Here is a 27140-nt window from a genome sequence, read left to right as displayed (position 1 = left end):
AGATCACTAATTACTGTGTTAACATGTGTTATATGTATGCAGATGTGGACCAAAATAAACAAATATTAGAATGCACAAATAAAATGATGATATCAAAGGGCAATTGCACAATCGTAAATAGGTCTGAAGACTACATTATGCCCTAGCACCTAAGCAGGTTCCCTCTCTCCCATGCTTACTACAACTGGGAAATATTGCTGTATAATATTTGTTATTTATTTATTACCAGTTATTTATATAGCGCACACATATTCTGCAGGCTGTACAGAGAATATTTGGTCATTCACATCAGTCCCTGCACCAGTGGATTTTACAATCTATATTACCTCCCACATGCACACACATTCACGCTAGGGTTACTTTTGCTGGGAGCCATTTAACCTACCAGTATATTTTTGGATTGTGGGAGTAACCGGAGTACCAGTAGGAAAGCCATGCAAGCACGGGAAGAATATACAAACTCCACACAGTTAGGGCTATGGTGGAATCGAACCCATGACCTCAGTGCTGTGAGGCAGTAATGCTAACCATTACATAGTCCGTGCTGCCCAATAATATGCTTTAGTGGGCATACTTATCAACTCCAATTTATATACACTGAGATACTAGTACTGTATATCACCACAGCAACTTAATCAGAGGTTCCCAAACCCGGTCCTCAAGGCACCCCAACGGTCCAGGTTTTAAATGTATCCATGCTTGGCCACAGGTGACTTAATCAGCACCTCAGTCAATTTGATTTTACCATCTGTGCTGAGCCATGGATATATCTAAATCCTGGACTGTTGGGGTGCCTTGAGGACTGCGTTTGGGAACCTCTGGCTTTAATTAAAACACTGCGCCTCACATCACTGGGGTCGTAAAAAAAAATTCCTGTCAAAATACAAATTTGTGTGGGGTTTGTATGTTCTCTCTAGTTCACATGGTTCTTCAGACACTCTTCCCACGAAACAATTAATAAGTGATAATAGAAATGATAATTTCTATAAGCAGGAAAAGTAATTTATGGTCATTGCCATGGAATGACACAAAACAGCTTGCTGTATAATTCTGTAAACTGTAAAGTACAAAGAATAAAGAAAACCATGCTGCTGTGTCTAGTTGAGACTGTACAACCAAAAGTATATAATCTATCTAAAATGTATTCATATATACTGTAGAAAATAAGTATAATATTAAAACATCTCATATGCACACATATTATTCCTATAAAGAATAATAGAACTTCATATGTACCATCAAAATAAATTGTAACAATTGTAAATTGTAACTCTTCTAGCCACAGTGCCCACAACAAGTAACTATTTATTAAAATAAACTTGCAGAGATCAGCATGTATATACCAGATGGTATTATATACGAAAAAAGTCTCCCCCTTGATATTAAGGGGCAGATTTATTAAGCTCGGTGAAGTGATAAAGTCATCTCCTGTCATTTTTCAAACCCAGCCTGTGACATGGCAGTTAGGAGCTGATTGGCTGGTCATTTATCACCTTCCACTTTATCACTTCACCAGGCTTAATAAATCTGCCCCTAAATTAGTTAGTATCATATGGTACCGTATCAACTTCAAGCAGAGTCTCTGAATACTCCAGTATACAATCACGTCATTATATTAGAGTTTTTCAGAGACTCTGCTTGATAAGGTACCATGTGATACTAATGAGTTAATATCCGGATAGACTTTCTTTGTATATAATACGAGCTGGAATATACATGGGGAACTCTGCAAGTTTGTTTAAATAAATGGGTTTGTTTATCTCCAATTTTGACTTTATGATTTCCCCTGAACTCCCCAGAGCCCTGAACCACCGATATTGACTACCTTTACTTGAGATTTTGACTATGTGAGATTTTGACTAAGTGCCAGTTTTGACTATACTATGTACTAGATTGTACACAAACGTATATATTTGTTCCTACCTATTCAGACCTGATCGCTGCTGTGCGTTTTCGCTCAGCAGGCGACCAGCAATAGACTGTGCATGTGTATGCACCACAATGCGCATGCGCATCGTCAAACAATAGGCATCGCCCGTCAGCGACAGGCTAGTGTGAAAGTTCCAATTGCACAGCCATTCGCATGCTGGCTGACAGGAAGAGTCCGTTTGTGGGTGGTAACTGACCATTTTCTGGGAGTGTCAGGGAAAACGCAGGCATTCCGAAGCGTTTTCAGGGAGGGTGTGTGACGTCAGCTCTGGACCCGATCAGCCTGTTCTCATCGCACTGTAGGAGTAAGTCCTGGGCTGAGCACAGACTGCACACAGTAGAAAAATCATTCAATGGTGAGCGAGGTGCGAACGGATTTGCAGCTGTCTGCTGACTGAGGGATTTTTAGCAGCTTGGCGTACACATGCGATCGCACACTTGACGGCGAATATACACTCCCCTTGGGCGGCAACTATCTGATCGCAGGACAACAATTTAGCAGCCCAGCGATCAGGTCTGAATCACCCCCATAGTCAAGATTGACTTGCCTGCACAGTATATATTTTTTTGCGATACCGACCCCCCAGGAGAGCGCATCGGTATCGTAAGCTGTGTACACACCGTGCGATTTGCACTAGCTTTCTTTACGATTTTCAATATATATCGCACCGTGTGTATGCACCTTAAAAATGTTTTTTTCATGGTACATATGAAGGTCTATTTATTATTGGGATAATATGTGTGCATATGGGATAATTTTATATTATACTTTTTTATACAGGTTGCGTATCCCATATCCAAAATGCTTGGGACCAGAGGTATTTTGGATATTGGATTTTTCCGTATTTTGGAATAATTGCATCACATAATGAGATTTCATGGCGATGGGACCCAAGTCTAAGCACAGAATACATTTATGTTTCATATACACCTTATACACACAGCCTGAAGGTCATTTAATACAATATTTTTAATAACTTAGGGCAGTGGTTCCCAAACTTTTTTTAATCATGGCGCCCTAGAGTATCAGAATATTTTCACGGCACCCCTAGGCTAAAAGTTTCTATGAGAATTTTAGAAAACAATAAGTAAATTATGTTTATGTGTCATCCTTAGTTTCTTTAGTGTGTTGCAGGACAATATTTGCTTCTGTTTGTCCTCATATTTTATAATTTGCAGCCACAAGCGCTGGTTTTGTCTATTACTTTGACCAAAAATAGTTTTAATTGGTCCTGGACCACCAATCCGAGGCACCCCTGCTAGTGTCCTGAGGCACCCCAGGGTGCCTAGGCACACAGTTTGGGAACCACTGACTTAGGGGCTAATTCAGACCTGATCGCTGCTGTGCGTGTTCGCACAGTAGCGATCAGGTCTGAAGTGCGCATGCGCCGCAGTGCTCCGGCGCATGGCAGACAGCCGACGGCTGTCTTAGCCCTGCGATCGCCTCTGCCTGATTGACAGGCAGAGGCGGTCGCTGGGTGGGAGGGGGCGGGCTGGCGGCGTCTGGCCGCCGTTTAGGGGGCGCGGTCCGGGCAACGCAGGTGTGCCCGGACCGTTGGCGGGAGGGCGGGCAGCGGTGGCTGCGTGGCTTCACACGCAGCCGCTTCGACCCGGGCAGCAACAAGTAGCTTCCCTCCAGCGCGCAGGAGCTGCGCTGGCTGGGAGCTACTCCTACAGTACAAATGCATCGCCGCTGTGTGATGCTTTTGTACTTGTACGACGGGGTAGAGCCTGACTAGCCCTGTGCTGGGCGTCCTCCCGTATGTCAGGGAACTTGATCGTAGATGTGCTAAATTTAGCACATCTACGATCAGCTCTGAATCACCCCCTTTGTGTATTAATCAAAGTTTGTGTACATTGAGCAATCAGAAAACAAAGGTTTCACTATCTCAGTCTCACTCAAAAAATTACGTATTTCGGAATATTTGGATATGGGATACTCAACCAGTATATATATGAATACACTTTATATAGCGTATAAACTGTTGGTTGTACTGTCTCAACTAGACACAGCAGCACAGCCTTCTCTATTCTTCGTACTGCAGTAAGGTAGGCAATTTCCTCTAAATTTGCAGCTGTGCCTATATTCTTATATATCATCAGGCGCTGAGCTTATCCTTGTGTGTATACAGTGCAGAGAGAAGCATCATTTAATTCATATACCACAACCTCAAGAATAAACTCTTTCTGTAAATGTAAACCTGAAAAGCACTAAACGAAAACAGAAACATAAAGTATGTATTCAGTAAAAGTTTGTAAATAAATCCATTGTTCAGCATACAGTACCGTGTCATACAATGTCAGTACCTTGCGGGAACAATTGATGCTAATTCTGTCTGTGCAGAGTTTTAGTCCTTGACAAAACAGGTCTTCTTAAGAGCTGGAATAGTACTAATTGCAGGCGATAAACAGACACTTCATGTTATGAAAAATCAATTTACTGCATTAACAACATGTGAAATACACATTTCCACAGTAAGAGAACTCACATTTAAAGGATAATTCCATCTACAATGTATTTATTACTTCACTTCCCTTAACTACCCACTTCTGGCAGAGCTCCTGGGTTCCTGCAAATGGGTGTAGTATGGTATGCCGGCGGCCGGGCTCCCGGCGACCAGCATATTGGTGCCGGAAGCCCGACCGCCGGCATACCGACAGCGTGGCGAGCGCAAATGAGCCCCTTGCGGGCTCGCTGCGCTCGCCACGCTGCGGGCACGGTGGCACGCTACGCGCGCCACGCTATTTTATTCTCCCTCCAGGGGGGTCGGGATTCCGGCGCTGGTATACTGTGCGCCGGGATCCCGACAGTCGGCATACTGAAGACCACCCCTGCAAACCCCCTTTTTCCACTCTGTAGTTTTCATAGGCTTATACTGTAACTTCTAGAAACTGTAGATATATCAGATCATTTTTATTCCATAACTAATGCCACGTACAAGAAATGCCCAACATTGACTATTTGATGTGGCCAAAGCCCGGCTCCACCAATATAGTCAATGTTGGGCTGCCTGCACAGTCTATTTTTCCTCATCACAAGGAGTTTACCCACAGTGCAATCAGTAGCGGATCTTGCCACGGGCAAGCAGGACTTTTGCCCAGGGCGCCGCCTTCCGGAAGGCGCCGACGCCACCCGGAGGGTGCCGCTCCATGGAAAGATCCGCTACTGCTGTGCCCCTCGCTGCCCGCTGTGTCTCCCGCCGCCCCGCTGGTTCCCCGCTGTGAAGGGAACTAGACGCTACGCGTCTAGTTTCCCTTCGTGCAGAGGACCTTTGCTGTGTGGTGCGCGATGACGTCATCGCGCACCGCACAACATTGTGGGACTGACAAACGCTAGGGGTCATAATTGACCTCTAGTGTCTGTCTATGGCAGATCCGAGGAGAGGAGCAGCGCCGGCGGAGATCTGCAACGGTCGGGAGCGGGGATAGTAAGTATTCATTTTTTTTTTTTTTTCAGCGGCGCTACTCTACTGTACAGGGGACGTAACTGACCACGCCCCCTGTATCAAGCCACACCCATATTTCCCACCCGGGGCGCCAAAAGGGCAAAAACCGGCCCTGAGTGCAATATGCACTATATTTTCTTCTGATATGGACTATACGTGTAGTCCATATCGGAAGAAATATTACACCGTGTGTAAGAATGCTAAATAGCTGGTGGTAGTTCCTTACTGAGTGCTTGCTAGTTCAAATACATTTCTATAGACATTTTGCTACTGATTAGGTGTCTCTAAGCATAGTGCGCCATAATGTCTGGGTTTGGTGTGGATAAGGGGAATAAATAGTGTAGACATTTTATGAGCAGCATTTTAGAAAACTGCTTTAATTTTAATAATTTATTTTCATTTGGATGGTGCACTGTGGAATAGTACAGTTCAGACAATTGCATAAGAGAAGACACTGGGGCAGATGTATTAAGCCTGGCGACGGCATAAGGAAGTGATAAACCAGTGATAAGTGTAAGGTGATAAACGCACCAGCCAGTCAGCTCCTAACTGTCAATTTACATATTGGAGCTGATTGGCTGGTGCATGTATCACCTTGCACTTATCACTGGTTTATCACTTTCTTATGCCTTCTCCAGGTTTATACATCTGCCCCGCTATTCCATGTGGAGGAGGCAGACCCGCTGCTTTTACTACAGGTGATGGAAAGGAATGGCAGCGAAATCTCCTGCTTCTGTCAGTCTTGGGGAGTGGTAATGGGCAGTGACATCATAAATCAATACCACTCTCCCAGCTATACCAACCCAAGTGATTGGGAGTGTCATGTTTTAACCCCTCCCCTAATACTACAACATGCCATGAATAAAAATGGTTAATGACAGCTCCAGGACTAGTAAATAGGATTTTAATACCTACCGGTAAATCCTTTTCTCTTAGTCCGTAGAGGATGCTGGGGATGCTTCAAGAACCATGGGGTATAGACGGGATCCGCAGGAGACATGGGCACTTTAAGACTTTGAATGGGTGTGAACTGTCCCCTCCCTCTATGCCCCTCCTCCAGACTCCAGTTATAGGAACTGTGCCCAGGAAGATGGACATTTCGAGGAAAAGGATTTATTGTTAAACTAAGGGTGAGATACATACCAGCTCACACCACCAAACACGCCGTACAACCTGGCATTTAACAGAATTCCAGTCAACGGGATGAACAAAATCAGCAACAGGCTGACCATAACCAAAACACAACATTTGTGTAACACAAGCAATAACTATTAAACAAGTACTGCAGATAGAGTCCGCACTGGGACTGGCGCCCAGCATCCTCTACGGACTAAGAGAAAAGGATTTACCAGTAGGTATTAAAATCATATTTTCTCATACGTCCTAGAGGATGCTGGGGATGCTTCAAGAACCATGGGGTTTATACCAAAGGTCCAGAACGGGCGGGAGAGTTGGGATGACTCTGCAGCACCGATTGACCAAACATGAGGTCCTCCTCAGCCAGGGTATCAAACTTGTAGAACTTAGCAAAAGTGTTTGAACCCGACCAAGTAGCCGCTCGGCAAAGCTGTAACGCCGAGACCCCTCGGACAGCCGCCCAAGATGAGCCCACCTTTCTCGTAGAATGGGCCTTCACCGATTTCGGTAACGGCAAACCCGCCGTAGAATGAGCATGTTAAATCGTGTAACAGATCCAGCGTGCAATAGTCTGCTTGGAAGCAGGAGCCCCAATCTTGTTGGGAGCATACAGGACAAACAGAGCCTCCGTTTTCCTAATCTGAGCCGTTCTGGCGATATAAATTTTCAAAGCTCTGACCGCATCAAGAGACTTCGATTCCGCCAAGGCTTCAGTAGCCACTGGCACCACAATAGGTTGGTTCATGTGAAACGATTAAACCACTTTTGGTAGAAATTGCTGACGAGTTCTCAACTCCGCTCGATCTTCATGGAAGATCAAATAGGGGCTCTTGTGAGACAAAGCCGCTAATTCAGACACCACCTTGCGGATGCCAAGGCCAACAGCATGACCACTTTCCAAGTGAGGAATTTGAGCTCAACCTATGTAAAGGTTCAAACCAATGAGATTGCAGGAACTGCAACACCACGTTAAGATCCCATGGTGCCACTGGGGGCACAAAAGGAGGTTGAATGCGCAGCACTCCTTTCATGAAGGTCTGAACTTCTGGAAGGGAGGCCAATTCTTTCTGAAAGAAAATTGATAAGGCCGAAATTTGTACTTTAATGGAGTCTAACTTTAGGCCCGCATCCACACCTGCTTGCAAAAAATGGAGAAAACGCCCCAGCTGAAATTCTTTCATAGGAGCCTTCTTGGATTCACACCAAGACACATATTTTCTCCAAATACGGTGGTAATGCCTCGCCGTTACTTCTTTTCTAGCCTGAAGTAGTGTGGGAATGACTTCACTGGGAATACCCTTTCGGGCTAGGATTTGGCGTTCAACCGCCATGCCGTCAAACACAGCCACGGTAAGTCTTGATACACGCACGGTCCTTGCTGTAACAGGTGCTCTCGTAGAGGAAGAGGCCAGGGATCTCCTATGAGTAATTCCTGAAGATCCGGATACCAGGCCCTCCTTGGCCAGTCTGGAACAATGAGTAACGCCTGAACCCTTGTTCTTCTTATGATCTTTATCACCTTTGGAATGAGTGGAAGTGGAGGGAACACATAGACCGACTGAAACACCCACGGTGTCACTAGGGCGTCCACCGCTATTGCTTGAGGGTCCCTCGACCTGGAACAATATCTCTGAAGTTTCTTGTTGAGGCGAAACGCCATCATGTCTATTTGAGGAATTCCCCAACGACTTGTCACTTCTGCAAAGACCTCTTGATGAAGACCCCACTCTCCTGGATGGAGATCGTGTCTGCTGAGGAAGTCTGCTTCCCAGTTGTCCACGCCTGGAATGAAGACTGCTGACAGAGCGCTTGCATGTCTTTCCGCCCAGCAAAGAACTTTTGTGGCCTCCGCCATTGCCGCTCTGCTCTTTGTTCCGCCCTGCTGGTTTACGCACGCCACTGCTGTAATGTTGTCCGACGGGCAGACCGCGAAGAAGATGTTCCGCTTGCAGAAGCCCGTTGTAAATGGCCCTTAATTCCAGAATGTTTATGTGCAGACAAGCTTCCTGGCTTGACCATTTTCCCTGGAAATTTTCCCCCTGTGTGACTGCTCCCCAGCCTGTGGTCACCAAGATCCAATCCTGGATCCCGAACCTGCGTCCCTCTAGGAGGTGAGAGCTGTGCAGCCACCACAGGAGAGAGATTTTGGTCCTGGAAGATAGGATTATTTTCCGGTGCATGTCCAGGTGAGACCCGGACCACTTGTCCAACAGATCCCACTGAAACACCCTGGCATGGAACCTGCCAAACTGAATGGCCTTGTAGGCCGCCACCATCTTCCCCAGCAACCGAGTGCACTGATGAATCGACACTCTTGACGGTTTCAGAATCTGTTTTACCATGTTCTGGATTTCCAGAGCCTTTTCCACTGGAAGAAAGACTCTCTGTAATTCTGTGTCCAGAATCATACCCAAGAATGACAGCCGTGTTGTCGGAACCAACTGTGATTTTGGCAAGTTTAGGAGCCAACCATGTTGTTGCAGAATTGCCAGGGAGAGCGTAACGTCTTTCAGTAATTGCTCCTTGGATCTCGCCTTTATCAGGAGATCGTCCAAGTATGGGATAATTGTGATTCCTTGCTTGCGCAGGAGAACCATCAATTCCACCATTATTTTGGTGAAAATCCTCGGAGCCGTGGACAGACCAAACGGCAATGTCTGAAATTGGTAATGACAATCCTGAACAGCAAACCTCAGGTAAGCCTGATGCGGAGGATATATGGGGATGTGTAAGTAGGCATCCTTTATGTCGACCGACACCATAAAATCCCCCTCCTCCAGACGGAGATCACTGCTCGGAGAGATTCCATCTTGAATTTTAATTTTTTTAGATAGAAATTGAGGGATTTTAGGTATAGAATCGGTCTGACCGAGCCATCCGGCTTCGGGACCACGAATAGGCTCGTATAAAAGCCTTCTCCCTGCTGTGACGGGGGTACCGTGACAATGACTTGATTCTGACACAGCTTTTGTATCGCAGTGCATACTACCTCCCTTTCCGGAAGAGAAGCTGGCAAGGCCGATTTGAAAAATCGGAGAGGGGGCACGTCTTGAAACTCCAGTTTGTACCCTTGGGACACTATTTCTAATACCCAAGGATCCAGGGCCGAGCGAACCCAGGCCTGACTGAAGATTTGGAGACGTGCCCCCACCGGTGCGGACTCCCGCAGAGGAGCCCCAGCGTCATGCGGTGGATTTGGCAGAAGCCGGGGAGGACTTCTGCTCTTGGGAACCTGCCACAGCCGGTGACCTTTTTCCCCTTCCTCTTCCTCTAGTAGCAAGGAAGGAAGACCCTCGTCCTTTTTTGTATTTATTGGGCCGAAAGGACTGCATCTGATAGTGGGGCGTTTCTTTGGTTGTGCAGGGACATAAGATAGAAATGATGACTTACCCGCGGTAGCTGTAGATACCAGGTCAGCAAGGCCGTCACCAAACAAGACACCACCTTTATACGGCAGATACTCCATAGCCTTCTTAGAGTCAGCATCAGCATTCCATTGATGAATCCACAATGCCCTCCTAGCCGAGACTGCCATGGCATTGGCCCTTGATCCCAAAAGGCCAATATCCCTCGCAGCTTCCTTTAGGTAGGCTGCAGCATCCCTGATATAACCCAGTGTCAAAAGAATGCTATCCCTATCCAGGGAATCTATATCAGATGACAAGTTATCTGCCCACTTTTCAATAGCGCTACTCACCCATGCCGATGCAACGGCAGTCTGAGCAGCGTACCCGTAGTGACATAAATGGATTTCAATGTATTTTCCTGCTTACGATCCGCAGGACCACCTTTTTGGACAGACGCGATAGAGCTTTGTCCACAGTGGGGGTTGACTCCCACCTTTCCCTGTCCCCAGAGTGGAACGGATATGCCACCGGAATTCTCATGGGAATCTGTAACTTTTTGTCAGGATTTTCCCAAGCCTTTTCAAAAACAGCGTTCAGTTCATGAGAGGGAGGAAACGTTACCTCAGGTTTCTTTCCTTTAAACATACAGACCCTTGTGTCAGGAACAGCAAGGTCCTTCGTGATATGTAATACGTCTTTTATCACCACAATCATGTACTGAATGCTCTTAGCCAGTTTAGGATTCAATCTGGCATCACTATAGTCGACACTGGAGTCAGTGTCCGTGTCGGTATCTGTATCCGCTATCTGGGTAAATGCACGCTTTTGTGACCCCGAGGGGGTCTGGACTTGCGACAATGCATCCTCCATGGATTTTCTCCATGACTGGCTCTGAGACTCAGATTTATCTAATCTCTTATTCAATAGAGCCACATTTGCATTCAAAACACTCAAAACATTTACCCAATCAACAGTCGGCGGTGCCGACAGGGTCACTCCCACAGTCTTTTCTGTCCCAGCTCCAGCCTCCTCCTGGGAAGACCATTCAGCCTCAGACATGCCGACATACGCGTACCGACACCCACAACCACACTGGAGCTATAGGGGACCAACCCACAGCAAAGCCTGTTAGAGAAACACAGAGGGAGTTTTGCCAGCTCACAACCCAGCGCCTATCCCGGTTCTGAAACGTTTAATATAATGCCTCAGACCTGTTAGCGCTTTTAACATTAATAAAACAGCACCAAATTACTGTGCCCCCACCCCCCGTTTTGCACCCTGTTACTTGTACAGCAGTGTAGGAGGCCAGGACCAGCGTCTCTGCAGCTCTGTGAAGAGAAAATGGCGCTGATTAGAGCTGTGAGGGCTAAGCCATGCCCCCTTAATGGCGCGCTTCAGCCCCACTATTTTCCACATATTTATACTGGCGGGGGTCTGGTTTTAGTGCCCAGGCACTTTATACCACTTTTGCCAGTCCATTAGTGAGGTTTTATGCTGCCCAGGGCGCCCCCCCTGCGCCCTGCACTCTGTAGTGCCGCTGTGTGTGTGGGAGCATGGCGCGCAGCGCGGTGCCTCAAAGCCGTCACTGAAGTCTTCTGATCTTCTTCTAATCACCTGTTTTCTGACTTCTGGCTCTGCAAGGGGGGTGACGGCGCGGCTCCGGGAACGAGCATCTAGGCGTACCTAGCGATCAGACCCTCTGGAGCTAATGGTGTCCAGTAGCCTAAGAAGCAGAGCCTTGAAACTCACAGAAGTAGGTCTGCTTCTCTCCCCTCAGTCCCACGAAGCAGAGAGCCTGTTGCCATCAGGTCTCCCTGAAAATAAAAAACCTAACATAAAGTATTTTTCAGAGAAACTCAGGAGACCTCCTCAGTGTGCATCCAGTCTCGCTGGGCACAGAATCTAACTGGAGTCTGGAGGATGGGCATAGAGGGAGGGGCCAGTTCACACCCATTCAAAGTCTTAAAGTGCCCATGTCTCCTGCGGATCCCGTCTATATCCCATGGTTCTTGAAGCGTCCCCAGCATCCTCTAAGGACGTATGAGAAATGGGGGTGGTCCATGGTACTGGCTCTTATACTCCAGCCCAGTGTTTCTTGAATTCAGTCCACTGGACACCTAACAGTTCATGTTTTCCAGACCCCCTGTGACCCTTTATAATGTGTCAGTTAGGAATTAATGTACCACATTTTGACAGCAAATTGGTCTGGAAAACAGGAATGTATAGGGGGTCTGCAGACAGAGTTTGAGAAACACCGGCTGGTCTTGTTTTGCAAAAAAGATTTTGCAGGCGCTCTGCTGCTCAAGCGTTCGCACTTCTGCAAAGCGAAAATACACTCCCCAGTGGGCGGCGGCAAAGCGTTTGCACGGCTGCTAAAAACTGCTAGCGAGCGATCAACTCGGAATGACCCCCCATGTCAGCAGCCAGAACTCTGTGAGCCTGATTCAGAGAAGGATGCTGCTGCATTCGTTCAATCGTCTGTTGCCAGAGTTGTGGAAGTGATAATATGCAAATCCTAGTTTTTAGCTCTTCCTCTTGTGTACTAGTGTGCTCGTGAATGTGCAAGCCCTGAGACGTTGACTTTCAGCACCTGCCCACACAGTAACACTGCCAGTAGTTCTAGACAATCCACCAACTACCATTGGTGCACCCTCGACATTTGCACCAGCCCCATGGCAGCTGCAGTTTCTCCATCTGAACATGGCCTATGTGGAAGTGGGTATGCATCCGGGAACACAGCCTTTGTGCATACACTCAGGGTAACACATGTGCTGCAGGCAGGGCCGGTTCCGGGGCTTCTGGCGGCCCGGGCGGCATTAGGGGGTGTGGCTTCGTACAGGGGGCGTGGTCATTTACGCCCCTTGTACAGACTGAAATGATGTGCGGTGCGCGATGACGTCATCGCGCACCGCACAGCAAAGGTCCTCTCCACGAAGGGAAACAAGACGCGTAGCGTCTAGTTCCCTTCGTGGAGAGGACCTTTGCTGTGCGGTGCGCGATGACGTCATTGCGCAGCGCACAGTAAAGGACCTCTCCACGAAGTTTCCCTTCCCAGCGGCAGCGGGGGGGCAGCGGCCAGCGGCAGCAGGGGGGCAGCGGGGGGCACACAGCAGCAGCGGATCTTGCCCTGGTGCGGCGCCCTCCGGACGGCGCCCTGCGCCCTCCGGAAGGCGGCGCCCCTTGGCAAAAGTCCTGCTTGCCCGTGGCAAGATCCGCTACTGGCTGCAGGGGTTTTCTGAACTCTCCGCACATGCACAGTAGCAAATAATCATTCAAGTACGTGAATATTGTATGATATTAATGATAATAATAATAATAATAATAATAATATGTTCACAAACCATATGTAGCATTGTGTACTGTGCTGTGTAATGACCACTCGCATAGAACTCCATTATACTGTACAGAACGATAACACTTCCAAGCGCTTCCGCCACTTTGAAATTGATGCAAAGTAAAGCAAATGTGACAGAAAGCGGGTGTACAGGTCCATTCGCTTACATTATTTTATTGGAATATCAACATTAAAGCATGTTTACCAGGATTTAAGGACGCCTTTTGATGTGCAATATTAACACTAGTGTTTGAACTTTATTTTTATTGATGGAAAAAAATAAGTAATATTAAAAAAGCACTTCTTCCCAGTTTCCAAGGAAATTCCCTGATCATCCCGAATGTGGTAAAATTTCCTGGTAATCGAGAAAAGGAAAACAATTAAGTGGACACACAGCCTAGCACACCAGAGGTGCTAAGCAATCCTGGCTCCACTTGTCACACTGGGGTTTTGACTATGGGCCTAATTCAAGGTTGATTGCAAAACAATATTGTCCTCTAATGGGCAAAACTATGGCCCTCATTCCGAGTTGTTCGCTCGTTATTTTTCATCGCATCGCTGCGATTTTCCGCAAACTGCGCATGCGCAATGTTCGCACTGCGGCTGCGCCAAGTAAATTTGCTAAGAAGTTTGGTATTTTACTCACGGCATTACAAGGTTTTTTCTTCGTTCTGGTGATCGTAATGTGATTGACAGGAAGTGGGTGTTTTTGGGCGGAAACTGGACGTTTTATGGGAGTGTGTGAAAAAACGCTGCCGTTTCTGGGAAAAACGCGGGAGTGGCTGGAGAAACGGAGGAGCGTCTGGGCGAACGCTGGGTGTGTTTGTGACGTCAAACCAGGAACGAAACTGACTGAACTGATCGCAGTGGCAGAGTAAGTGTCCAGCTACTCAGAAACTGCTTAGAAATTTCTATTCGCAATTTTGAGAATCTTTCGTTCGCAAATTTGCTATGCAAAGATACACTCCCAGTAGGCGGCGGCTTAGTGTGTGCAATGCTGCTAAAAGCAGCTTGCGAGCGAACAACTCGGAATGAGGGCCTATGTGCACTGCAGGTGGGGCAGCTATAACATTTGCAGAGAGAGTTAAGGGGGGTACTGACGAGAGAGATGTGTGCTAAGCGATCTTAACACAGACCGCTCAGGCCAATCTAGCACTGACGATAGCCGCACATCGCTATCGCTGGGGGACACACACACACACGGCAGATCCGTGCTTAAAATCTAAGCAATCAAGTCAGATTGCTTAGATTTTAAACATGGATCTCTCTGTGTGTGTCCCCCTTCAGATTTGGTGGGTTATATTGTTTCTGTGCAGAGTAAATACTGGCTGCTTTATTTTTACACTGCAATTTAGATTTCAGTTTAAACACACCCCAACCAAATCTAACTCTCTCTGCACATGTTATATCTGCCTCCCCTGCAGTGTACATGGTTTTGGCCATTTGAGGAAAATGTTGTTTTGCAATAAACCTTGAATTAGGCCCTATGCCTACTGATACCCTTTTCAGACAGAAATGTTTGAAAATCCCAGCTTTTATTTATTACTAATTTATTAACAGTTTCTTATATAGCACAGCAAATTCCGTTGCGCTTTACAACTGGACACAATGATAGGACAAAACTGGGTAATTACAAACAGTCAGAGGTAGGAAGCCGGTCCCTCTCTGACCCCCAAATTCACCCCCCCCCCCCTTTCACGCAGACAAGCAAATTACTGGGTCACAAATTTCTACCCGGTAATTTACGGATTAACACGGGTATTTTAGTCTGGGTCAACCTTGGTCGAAAATCCTGGTCTCCGAGCTAGGTAAATTCCAGTGTCAAAGTCCTGGTAATTTCAATCCGGGTGGACCCTTTTACACAGAAAAGGGACCCCTGTTGATCAGAAAATTACCGGGTAGAACTTCTTCACCTATTATTTTGACTTTCTGTGTGGAAATTGCCGTCGGCAGGACTTTCAAGTCCTCCGTATGTGAATTTGAAGGGGAGGAGTGATTCATATAAGATCCTCCTATGCTGTCACTCAAGCAGGATGGGTCCCAATTGGAAGGGGGAGGTGACAGTGAGGGAGATGGTAACAGAGGCAGGGGCTACCATAGAGTTGTCATCGATTGACATTTCTATCATCGATGGTACAGATCAAGCAGACGCCTCCTGCTGCAGTAGTGATCCGACTTGTGTCCTAGGACACAGAATCGGATCACTCTGCCACCATCGGGCAGCTTATGGCATCTATGGTTCCACGCAAGCCGATCTCTTCCCACCCTAAAAACGGGGGCGATGCAGCTCCATTGTTCACAATGCCACAGGACCCATTTGTACAAGCACAGAACTGTACTGTGCATGTGCAAAGTTACTAAAGATTGTACTTTTCGCAACTGCCCCTGAATGACCCTCAATATGCTCTAGTTTAAGTGGCTGAATTGTCAACTGGGGGCAAGATGCAGGAAGCTTAAATATGCGGCTAAACCTGCAAAAATGCGGTTTCGGTAGGTTTGGCCATGTGCCGCATATGCACCAAGCCCAAGAATGCGATAGACTCTGAGGCTTGGATGCGGTGAGCAACACCATTTTCAGATGCCGTTGACCAACAGCAGCCTGTTGCCTTCCATTTGGACTGCCGCTTCTGAGTGGGATCTAATATGATCCCTCCCAGCACCCCCAAACCCCCCCCCCCCCCCCACGGCTGCACTTGACACATGCACATAGGACTCCGGGTCATAAAAACGAAAGCCCTATCATTGCAAAGGACAGCTCTTGCCGCAAGAGCAAATCTTTGTGATTTTCTTCATGCTTACGGCGTTAGTAAACGCTGATATGCATGCACAGAGTGTCAGGATGCATCGCAAGCAAAATGCAATGTTTGCTGCAACCCGCCCCAAGCTGTGTACAGTGTAAAGCATAGAAGTTATAGGTTCAAGCCACAGGATAGTACAATAATAGTGTTACAGCTACAATCTGGATTGGCGTAAGTGTTGCTGAGACTTGATAAGTAGTGCAGAGCACAGTTTCTACACATACTGTGTTTGGGTGGATGGTAACAGGATCCTGGCGCTTGGGATGCCGGCGGTCAGAATATTGAAAGTGGCATCCCAACACGCAGCATCCCGAAACTTGATAGAAAACTAGTAGTCCAACCCTAAATCCCTAACCGTACCTTCCCGCAGCCTGACCCTAACCCTCCCTACCCCGCAGCCTAACCCAAACCCTCCATGGTGGTGCCTAATCCTAACCCTCCCTCCTTATCATGAACAGGAAGCCGGTAGTCGGGATACCAGTGCCGCACTGGCGTATCTATATTGGGTGCAGTGTGTACGGTGCACACAGGCCCCTGAGTCCAGAGGGGGGCCCCCAGCACACACGCTGCACCCATTTTCTCTTACGTCCTAGAGGATACTGAGGTCCATTTAGTACTATGGGGTATAGACAGGTCCACTAGGAGCCATGGGCACTTTAAGAATTTGATAGTGTGGGCTGGCTCCTCCCTCTATGCCCCTCCTACCATACTCAGTTTAAAAAATGTGCCCGGAGGAGCCGGTCACGCTGAAGGAAGCTCCTGAAGAGTTTTCTGCATTTATTTTATATGTCTGTTATTTTCAGGTAGAGGCTGCCTGCTTCGTGGGACTTACGGGGGTGGGGAACTGCCCAACCTCTTGAAGGGTTAATAGTCCCGTTCCCCGCTGACAGGACACTGAGCTCCTGAGGGAACTATTCGCAAGCCCCACAACGGCGAGCGTACATTCCCGCAGCACGCTGCCAGCCCTAACAGAGCCAGAAGAATGAAGAGTGATGAGAACTGAGCCGGCGTCCCGGTTAGTGGGGTGCCGGCCATTATGGCGGCACGAGGGTACGGAGATGCACGGCTTCTAAATAGGGTGGAATGTTTCTCCAGACACAGTACACAACTGCGTTTCAGTACACTGTACACGGTTCCCATACTGGCAACACAGCCTTAAAACGGTTTCTGTCCATTTTAAGCACCAAATTTCTCAGCCAGTATAAAAAAAAAGCGGGAAGACCGCACGCCATGGAAGGGGCGGGGCTTCACTATGGGAGGATCCAGCAGCTCACCAGCGCCATTTTACCTCTGCAGTGGTCACAGATGCTGACTGATAGGGATGCACAGTTCCTCCAGTGTGACCTCCAAATTACTTCGGCGGTACCAGGCGGTCATAGCAGGGGGGGAGCAATTACTAGTGTACTAAGTCCTATATCAGGGTACTTAGTCTGCGACCCGGCTAAGCTTTTCATTAGCGGTAAGGGCGCAGTGGGGCCTGGCTCCAAACAACTCTGTGTCTCCCTAAAGGGCTCTTTGTGGGTTAATTGTGCTTAACCTTTTACTGTGTGTGTGTGCTGTCACATTTACATTATGTCAGGCAAAGAGTGTGTTTCTTGTACAGCGGAGTGTTCCTCTTCACCAGGGGGCTCACTACTGGGTACTCAGGGTTCACAGAATAGCGGGACTGAACCAGAGTGAGTTAATTCTCTGAAAGGAATGATCTCCACTCTTTCTACAAAATTGGCCTGCAATGAGAAAGAGACGCAATACCTAAAAAACGAGATTTATGGTAAGAACTTACCGTTGTTAAATCTCTTTCTGCGAGGTACACTGGGCTCCACAGGGAATGACATTGGGGGTGTAGAGTAGGATCTTGATCCGAGGCACCAACAGGCTCAAAACTTTGATCTTCTTCCCAGAATGCATAGCGCAGCCTCCTCTATAACCCCGCCTCCGTGCACAGGAGCTCAGTTTTTGTTAACCAGTCCAATGCAGTAGCAGGCAAAAGAGACAACAACTGTTAGTAGCCACATACACCACATTCTCGCAACAGGAGACAGTGTCAGCGGCTAATGCCATACCAACCTAAAGAAGCTAAGTGCTTCAGGGTGGGTGGGTGCCATGTGGAGCCCAGTGTGCCTCGCAGAAAGAGATTTAACAACGGGGACGCACTGTAGCGGGCACAAGAACCCGGCGTCCAAAGGAAGAAACCTGGGAGGCAGTAGTATCGAAGGCATAGAACCTTATGAACGCGTTCACTGAGGACCACGTAGCCGCCTTGCACAATTGCTCAAGGGTCGCCCAAAAGGGTCCAACAGACCGAGTAGAATGGGCCTTTATAGTAACGAGCTGGACGACCAGCCTGTACATAAGCATGTGCAATCACCATTCTACTCCATCTGGCCAAGGTCTGCTTGTGAGCAGGCCAGCCACGCTTGTGAAAACCAAATAGTACAAAGAGAGAATCAGACTTCCTGATAGGAACTGTCCTCTTCACATAGATACGGAGATCCCGTACCACAGCCAAAGACCGCTCTTTGGAAGACAATTCAGGAGAGGCAAAGGCCGGAACCACAATCTCCTGATTAAGGTGGAAAGAAGACACCACCTTAGGTAGGTACCCGGGACGTGTTCTAAGAACCGCCCGGTCACGGTGAAAAATCAGATATGGTGACTTACAGGACAAAGCACCCAAATCCGACACCTGTCTGGCTTGAGGCAATAGCCAGCAGAAACAACACCTTAAGAGAAAGCAACTTAAGGTCTGCCGATTCAAGAGGCTCAAACGGAGACCCTTGCAATGCCTCCAGAACCACCGACAAGTCCCAAGGAGCCACAGGCGGGACGTAAGGAGGTTGAATCCGCAACACACCCTGAGTAAATGTAAGAATATCAGGTAAAGTTGCAATTTTTCTTTGGAACCAAACCGACAAGGCAGAAATATGAACCTTGATGGAGGCCAGACGAAGGCCCAAGTCCAGGCCCTGTTGTAGATAGGACAAAAGTTTGGCCGTACTAAACTTGTAAGCGTGAATTTCTTGCCTGGATTTTCCCAGGACTCCTGACGAATGTCAACTAAATGGTCAGAATGAGGTAAAACTTGTTTAACCACTTTCTGACGTTTAAACCTGTCCGGTTTCTTAAGGGCAGTATCAGGATCCGGGTCATCAGTAATCTGAAGAATGGTCCTGATAGCCTCCAATAAGTCAGGAACATCCACCTGTGAAACAGATTCCCCATCAGAAGCGTCTGGATCAGAATCTGTGGGGTCAGTATAAACGTAATCCTCATCAGATGAGGAGTCTGGGACGTTGGGGGCTTGTGAGGAAGTAATGGCCCGCTTAGAGGACCCCTTGGTCTTAGGCGGGCGAGGGTTAGACTTCTGAGTAGTCAGTGATTGGTTCAATTGCTGTAACTGAGCAGTTGATCTGCCATGGCGGGTTAACCGCGGGGACCATAAGTGGCTGTACCGGTACAGGAGGTCACATAGGTGGCATTAGTCTAGTTACCAGTGTATTCAATAGCCTGGAGAAGGTAGCCCAAGGTGGGTCATTTTGAACCCACATTGCCACAGTCCCACTTGGGGGTAAGGATCCCCCAGAACCTGAACCCTCAGCTGCTATGTTTTCCTCAAATGTGTCTGAAGCATCACCACCACGCAATGTGGGATCAGCCCCAGCACCATTGCCCTTTGTAGCTGACATATCCAAAAGCTCAATGCAAGGCAACACAGTACAATATCAGCAGCAGAATACCTGACAAGAACCCCCTGTGTAGTGTATCAGCACAAACAGGGAATTCAAGAGGTATATCGTGTCTAAAAATCACAGAGAAAAATACACACTGAGTATATCCTGTGAACTACCTATATTTAATGATAAACCTGACGCACTTTGCCCCCTCAGATTATAGAATATAGGGATAGCAATCTGGGTGAGATACACAAAATGGAGGTCACACACCAGCTATATGCACACACACATAGTCACATTGTACAATGCAGAAATTATGACATGCAATAAAACTGCACTGGACTAGCAATACAGAGTACTACTATGTATAGCTATACACTCAGTAGATATAACAATGCACAGTAAAGACTGGATGTATATCACAGGGTACTTGTACTATATAACTCTGACTAAATGCACTCTTTCTTAACTAACACTGTCAGCAGACATGTAGAATACTTAAGTGTCCTGTAAAATGCACAGCGCTGACATGCAGGCAGCTTTACAGAGGAGGATTTGCCCAAACAGTCCCAGGATCAGCTCAGCTTGTCCTAATGGTGCCCAAACGCTGACAGGGAGTGAGGGAGAGAGAGATATGCAGCTCCAGGGTGGGAACATTTATTCTAAATGGCGCCCTGGGGCTGGGGGAGGGGCTACAGGTCAAAGCCTTGTCCCCCTGCTGGACTTCACCATCGGGTACTGTGGGCTTATATAAACGGTTTATGAGAGAAAACCGACCTGTGCCCATGCCCTGGTGGTCTACTGGGGTCCCTGTACTACCACAGTGTCCACGCCAGCGCGCGCGGCCCGCCTCCCATCGGCCATGCGGGATCGCGATTTACAGCGGGTCCCACCAGGGGGACCCACTTACCTCCTCCCTTAGTGCGGCCACGCGATCCAGGAGAACAGCGGTCATGTGTGTGACTAACAGGAAGAAAACCGGAGCCTCCACTGTAAGTACCCGGCAACCAGGGCACGGGAGTATACAGCACCGCTGGGGGAGGTGATGGAGCTGTAGCAGGAGATGTCTGACTGACATCTAACACAGACAGTGCCTCTGCTGCAGCCCTTGAAGTCTTCATTTTTGTTTTAAAAACTTCTTCTCGGGGTTGCTGGAGCAGCCCCCGTTGTATGCCTGCTTACTGTATGGCACCAACTACAAAACTGAGCTCCTGTGCACGGAGGCGGGGTTATAGAGAAGGCCGCGCTATGCATTCTGGGAAGGTCAAACCTTTGAGCCAGTTTGTGCCTCGGATCAAGATCCTACTCTACACCCCCAATGTCATTCCCTGTGGAGCCCAGGGTATCCGGACTCCAGGTCGACACACACCTTAGGTCGACGCCAATTGGTCGACATACCTTGGGTCGACATTGACAAAAGGTCGACATGAACAAGGTCGACATGGAAAAAAGTCGACATGAGTTTTTCACGATTTTTTTTCTTTTTTGGAACTTTTTCATACTTAATGATCCACGTGGACTACGATTGGAACGGTAATCTGTGTCGAGCGAAGGGCGAGCCATGCGAGGGGACACGGTGCACTAATTGGGGTTCCCGGTCACTCTACGATAAAAACGACACGAAAAAAACATTTAAAACTCATGTCGACCTTTTTCATGTCGACCTTTTGTCCATGTCGACCAAGGTGTGTCGACCAATTGGCATCGACCTAAGGTGTGTCTCAGACCCGGAGACCTGTGTACCCCGCAGCAGAAAGACTGTGGATGAGTTTATGAGCAGAGACTCAGTCCCCAAAACAGCATCTCAATCCCCTCCCATTTGTCCGCAAAAGTGATCTCTGGCCCATATCCTGTAGTCTGACTATGATGCTGAAGGGTCAGACTTGGAGGAGGATGAGGTAGACTTGGAGGGGGGATGCGGCTCTGTCACAGGGAACAGAGGCTCTTATAGAAGCTATCAGAGATGTTCTGCATATTCCTGATAAGGTGTCAAAGGAGTGTGAGGAATCCTATTTTAATGTGAAAAAGAAGTCCTCAGTCACTTTTTCTGTATCAAAGGAATTGAATACCCTGTTTGAAGAACCGTGGGTTAATCCTGATAAACCCCAATCACATAAAATTGCACCCACAGGCCCCCTCACTTTACCTGTGAAGGCACCTGTGTATGCAATAAGGGTGCCGGTACTTACTGGGAAAAAAAAAATCCTGATAAAAAATTTCAGATCCCTAAAAGGTTGCTCTCATATTTTCCCTTTCCTCTGGAAGATAGGAAAAATGGGAAAATCCACCGATAGTGGACGCATCAGTCTCTAGGCTGTCACGAAAAATTGTATTGCCTGTTCCTGGTGCAGCCTCCCTAGAAGACACGGCTGATCGTAAAATTGAGACTACACTCAAATAATTGTACACAGCTGCTGGGGTGGCCCAAAGACCCACTATTGCATGTGCGTGGATCACAAAAGCCATTGCAAAATGGTCAGGTAACCTAATTGAGGGATTAGATTCCATGTCTAAGGGGGATGTTGTTTTACTCCTGCAGCATATACAGGACTATGCAAACTTTATGGTGGAAGCCGTAAAAGAGATAGGCTTGCTTAACGCACGCACCACCGCTATGGCAGTGTGGGCACACAGGAGTTTGTGGCTACACCAGTGGACTGCTGACACGGACTCCAGGAAAGGCGTGGAAGGCCTACCATTCACAGGAGAGGTGGGTATGTCTACATATCTTCCTTCCGCAGCCCCCCCCCCCCCCCCCCAACCAAGAAGACTTATTCAGCTTCTAAGTTACAGTCCTTTTGGACGGCCAAGTTCAAGGGCAAATCCAGAGGTGCTTCTACATCCTCCAGTGGCGCTAGAGTTATACCACGCAAACCAGCAATTGCAAGTGCTCAGGAACAGAGCTAAGGCTCTGCTTCCTCAAAGACTTCAGCATGATGGTAGACCGCAATGCCTGAAAGACTGTCAGGTGGGAGCCCGACTACAGTTCTTCAGTCAGATCTGGTCAAGTTCATGCCAGGATCCCTAGGTTATAGATCTTATTTCCCAGGGCTACAGACTGGAGTTCCAGGGACTCCCACCTCACAGATTCTTCAAATCAGGCTTGCCAGTTTTACAAGAGGCAATTATAACTTTACAGTAAGCCATCCAAAAACTGGTACAGACTCGGGTCATTGTTCCAGTTCCACCTCATCTGCTCAACAAGAGGTACTATTCCAACTTTTCGTTAGACCGATTCTAAACCTCAAGTCTTTGAACCCGTTCAACCCGTTTGAGTGTTCAAATTCAAGATGGAGTCTCTGAGAGCGGTAATCTCAGGTCTGGAGGAGGGGGAATTCCTAGTGTCTCTGGATATGATGCGTACTTTCACATTCCGATCTGGCTGCCTCATCAGGCGTATCTACAGTTTGCACGGCAGCACTGTCACTACCAGTTCCAGGCCCTGCCCTTTGGTCTCTCCACGGCACCGAGGGTGTTCAACAAGGTGATGGCAGAGATGATGTTTCTACTCTGCAACCAGGGAGTGAATATAATTCCGTACCTGGACGATCTCCTGATAAAAGCACCATCCAGGGAAAGGTTGCTGGACAGCATTGGTCTCTCAACCAAACTCCTCCAGGATCACGGGTGGATTCTGAACCTTCCAAAGTCTCACCTAGAGTCAACAAGGAGGCTCCTATTCCTGGGAATGATACTGGATATGGAGTCGCAGAAAGTGTTCCTTCCATTGGAGAAGGCATTGGTGATCCAGTCAATGGTTCGGGACGTCCTGAAGCCAACCCGGGTGTCGGTGCATCTGTGCATTCGCCTTCTGGGGAAAATGGTGGCCTCTTACGAGGCTCTTCAATATGGAAGGTTTCACGCAAGACCCTTCCAGCTCGATCTGTTGGACAAATGGTCTGGATCGCATCTTCATATGCACCAGAGGATCCGTCTGTCGCCAAAAGCCCGGCTCTCCCTTCTGTGGTGGATACAGACTTCTCACCTCATCAAAGGTCGGCGGTTCGGAATTCAGAACTGGATTCTGTTAACCACTGATGCAAGCCTCAGAGGTTGGGGAGCAGTCACTCGGGGTGCAGTTTCAAGGAAGATGGTCAAGTCAGAAAGTCGTTCTTCCAACCAACATTCTGGAATTCAGGGCCATATAAATGCCCTTCTGCAGGCCTCACATCTTCTTCAAGATTGGGGCATTCAGGTCCAGTTGGACAATGTGACGGCAGTGATGTACATAAACCGACAGGGCGGAACGAAGAGCAGAGCAGCAATGTCAGAGGTGTCAAGAATTCTCCATTGGGCAGAAAGAAATGCTGTGGCGTTGTCAGCGGTCTTCATTCTGGGAGTAGACAACTGGGAAGCTGACTTCCTCAGCAGACACGACCTACACCTGGGGGAGTGGAGCCTTCACCCGGAAGTGTTCAGGTGCTTGACAAGTCGATGGGGATATCCACAGATCGACATGATGGATTCTCGGCTCAACAAGAAGCTCAAGCGGTATTGTTCCAGGTCGAGTGACCCACAGGCAGTGGCGGTAGACGCCCTGTCGACTGCATGGGTCTATCAGATGGTGTACGTGTTTCCTCCACTTCCTCTGATTCCAAGAATTCTAAAGAGAATAAAAAGGGAAAAGGTTCAAGCAATACTCATTGCTCCGGACTGGCCAAGAAGGGCCTGGTACGCGTACCTTCTGGAGATGCTCCTCAAAGATCCGTGGCCTCTACCTCTTTGCGAGGATCTTCTGCAACAGGGCCCGTTCGTCTATCAGGACCTACCATGGCTACTTTTGACGGCATGGAAGTTGAACGGCTGATTGCAGCCAGGAGAGGGATCCCTAATAAGGTTATCCCGACTATAATCCAAGCAAGGAAGGGGGTAACGTCTAAGCATTACCATCGTATTTGGAAAAAATACGTCTCTTGGTGTGAGAGCAGAAATTATTCTGCGGTGGGATTTAGGTCCTCATTCCGAGTTGTTCGCTCGCAAGCTGCTTTTAGCAGCATTGCACATGCTAAGCCGCCGCCTACTGGGAGTGAATCTTAGCTTATCAAAATTGCGAACGAAAGATTCGCAATATTGTGAAAAGACTTCTCTGTGCAGTTTCTGAGTAGCTCGAGACTTACTCTTCCAGTGCGATCAGTTCAGTGCTTGTCGTTCCTGGTTTGACGTCACAAACACACCCAGCGTTCGCCCAGACACTCCTCCGTTTCTCCAGCCACTCCCGCGTTTTTCCCAGAAACGGTAGCGTTTTTTCACACACTCCCATAAAACGGCCAGTTTCCGCCCAGAAACACCCGCTTCCTGTCAATCACACTCCGATCTCCAGAACGAAGAAAAAACCTCGTAATGCCGTGAGTAAAATACCAAACTTCATAGCAAATTTACTTGGCGCAGTCGCAGTGCAAACATTGCGCATGCGCAATTAGCGGAAAATCGCTGCGATGCGAAGAAAATTACCGAGCGAACAACTCGGAATGAGGGCCTTAATCTGAGACGTTTCATGCTTTTTCTGCAGGCAGGTGTGGATGTGGGCCTGCATCTGGGCTCCTTAAAAGTCTAGATTTCGGTCTTGTCCATTTTCTTTCAGAAACAATTGGTTTCTCTCCCTGAGGTCCAGACGTTCTTGAAAGGTGCTCTGCACATCCAACCTCCTTTTGTGCCTCCCACGGCACCTTGGGATCTCAACGTGGTGATGCAGTTCCTCCAATTGGGTTGGTTTGAACCGTTACAGGAGGTGGAAGACTGTTGGCCTTGGCTTCAGGAAGATGTGTGTCGGAGTTGGGGGCTTTGTCTCTTAAAAGTCCCTATTTAATTTTCCATGAGGACAGAGCTGAATTCAGAACTCGTCTGCAATTTCTTCCTAAAGTGGTGTCTGTGTTTCACATCAACCAACCTATTGTGGTTCCGGTTGTCACCGACACTTCTGCTACTTCAAAGTCTTTGGCTAATGTGAGGGCTTTGAAGGTGTGTGTGAAGAGAACAGCTCATCACAGAAAAACGGACTCGCTGTTTGTTCTTTATGATTCCAATAAAATTGGGTGTCCTGTTTCAAAGCAGACAATTGCACGCTGGATCAGATTTACTATCCAGCATGCTTATTCCACAGCAGGTTTGCCATGTCCACAATCTGTACAGGCCCACTCCACTAGGTCGGTGGGTTCTTCCTGGGTGGCTGCCCGGGGTGTCTCGGCTTTACAGCTCTGCCGAGCAGCTACTTAGTCAGGTTCGAACGTGTTTGCTAAGTTCTACAAGTTCGATACTTTGGCCTCTGAGGACCTTCAGTTTGGTCAATCAGTTCTGCAGGAACCTCAGCACTCTCCCACCCGGTTTGGGAGCTTTGGTACATCCCCATGGTACTAAATGGACCCCAGTATCCTCTAGGACAGGCATTCCCAACCACGGACCTCTAGGCACACCAACAGTGCAGGTTTTAGTGATATCCAGGCTGCAGCACAGATGGTTAAATAAAAATAACTGAGCTACTAATTAAGTCACCTGTGCTGAAGCCTGGATATCACTAAAACATGCACTGTTAGTGTGCCTTGAGGACCGTGGTTGGGAATGCCTGCTCTAGGACATAAGAGAAAATAGGATTTTAATTACCTACCGGTAAATCCGTTTCTCGTAGTCCGTAGAGGATACTGGGCGCCCACCCAGTGCTTTGTTCTTCCTGCAATGTTACTTGGTTAAGTAATGTTGGTTCAGCTGTTGCTGTTCTTTTTTCAAGTTTGGTTAGCTTGCTTTCCTCTTGTTGCGTGTGCTGGTTCGTAATCTCACCACTATCCTTCTCTCAAAGTATGTCCGTCTCAGTTGTTAACAGCTGTTGCTGGTGCGTTATGCATGCTGGTTGGCATGACTATGTTTAAAGCCATGTTAGCCGACATGTTGTTTATGGATGGTGTGAGCTGGTGTGAATCTCGCCACAAGTTTAATAGTAATTCCTCTCTCGAGAATGTCCGTCTCCTCGGGCACAGTTTCCTAGACTGAGTCTGGTAGGAGGGGCATAGAGGGAGAAGCCAGCCCACACTATCAATTTCTTAGTGGACCCGTCTATAACCCATGGTACTAAATTGACCCCAGTATCCTCTACGGACTATAAGAAAAGGATTTACCGGTAGGTAATTAAAATCCTATCTTTTTAATACTTAACCCTCTGGAATACCGCGCCGACGTCAGCAGCGCTGTGGAATCACCGTGAAAATGGTGCAGCGGCCACTTTCATGTGTTCTGCACATGCACAGTATAGATATCACTGGGAAAATGGACGCTGTGCCATTTTCCTGGTGGTCTGTGCATGTGCAGTAGAGTCTGAGCACTCCAGTGCTCAGATTCTCCAGCGCTACCGGCTGAGAGGAGGGGGCCCGAACGGAGGAGGGAGCACACGGGCCTCCGCCTCTCTTTAAGCGCCCCTGCAGTGCCTGCATTGTGATCCATGTCAGGATCCCAGCGTCAGTTTTCTGATCAGTGTTAAGATTCTGGCG

The 27140-nt window shown here is 48.0% G+C and overlaps 1 protein-coding gene and 1 long non-coding RNA gene across 3 annotated transcripts in view; one reads left to right on the top strand and one right to left on the bottom strand.

Moving 5' to 3' along the window:
- The window catches only part of GPR63 (G protein-coupled receptor 63), a 92857-nt gene that overhangs the window by 3508 nt on the left and 62209 nt on the right, over window positions 1-27140 (top strand). The window contains exon 1 of one of the 2 annotated variants that reach the window (XM_063917015.1): window positions 27020-27139. The exons of the other annotated variant lie outside the window; for it this stretch is intronic. The gene's annotated coding sequence lies outside the window, so the exon portion shown is untranslated. Of the gene's footprint in view, window positions 1-27019; window position 27140 lie in introns of those variants that run through there. 2 annotated transcript variants of the gene reach the window in all.
- The window catches only part of LOC134909766 (uncharacterized), a 90113-nt gene that overhangs the window by 62672 nt on the left and 301 nt on the right, over window positions 1-27140 (bottom strand). Inside the window, exon 2 of the long non-coding RNA XR_010176023.1 lies at window positions 4237-4320. This is a non-coding gene — a long non-coding RNA (uncharacterized LOC134909766). The remainder of the gene's footprint in view (window positions 1-4236; window positions 4321-27140) is intronic.

Source organism: Pseudophryne corroboree, chromosome 4 (genome assembly GCF_028390025.1).
Source record: "Pseudophryne corroboree isolate aPseCor3 chromosome 4, aPseCor3.hap2, whole genome shotgun sequence".
NCBI lineage: Eukaryota > Metazoa > Chordata > Amphibia > Anura > Myobatrachidae > Pseudophryne > Pseudophryne corroboree.
This window is presented reverse-complemented; position numbering and strand designations above follow the sequence as displayed.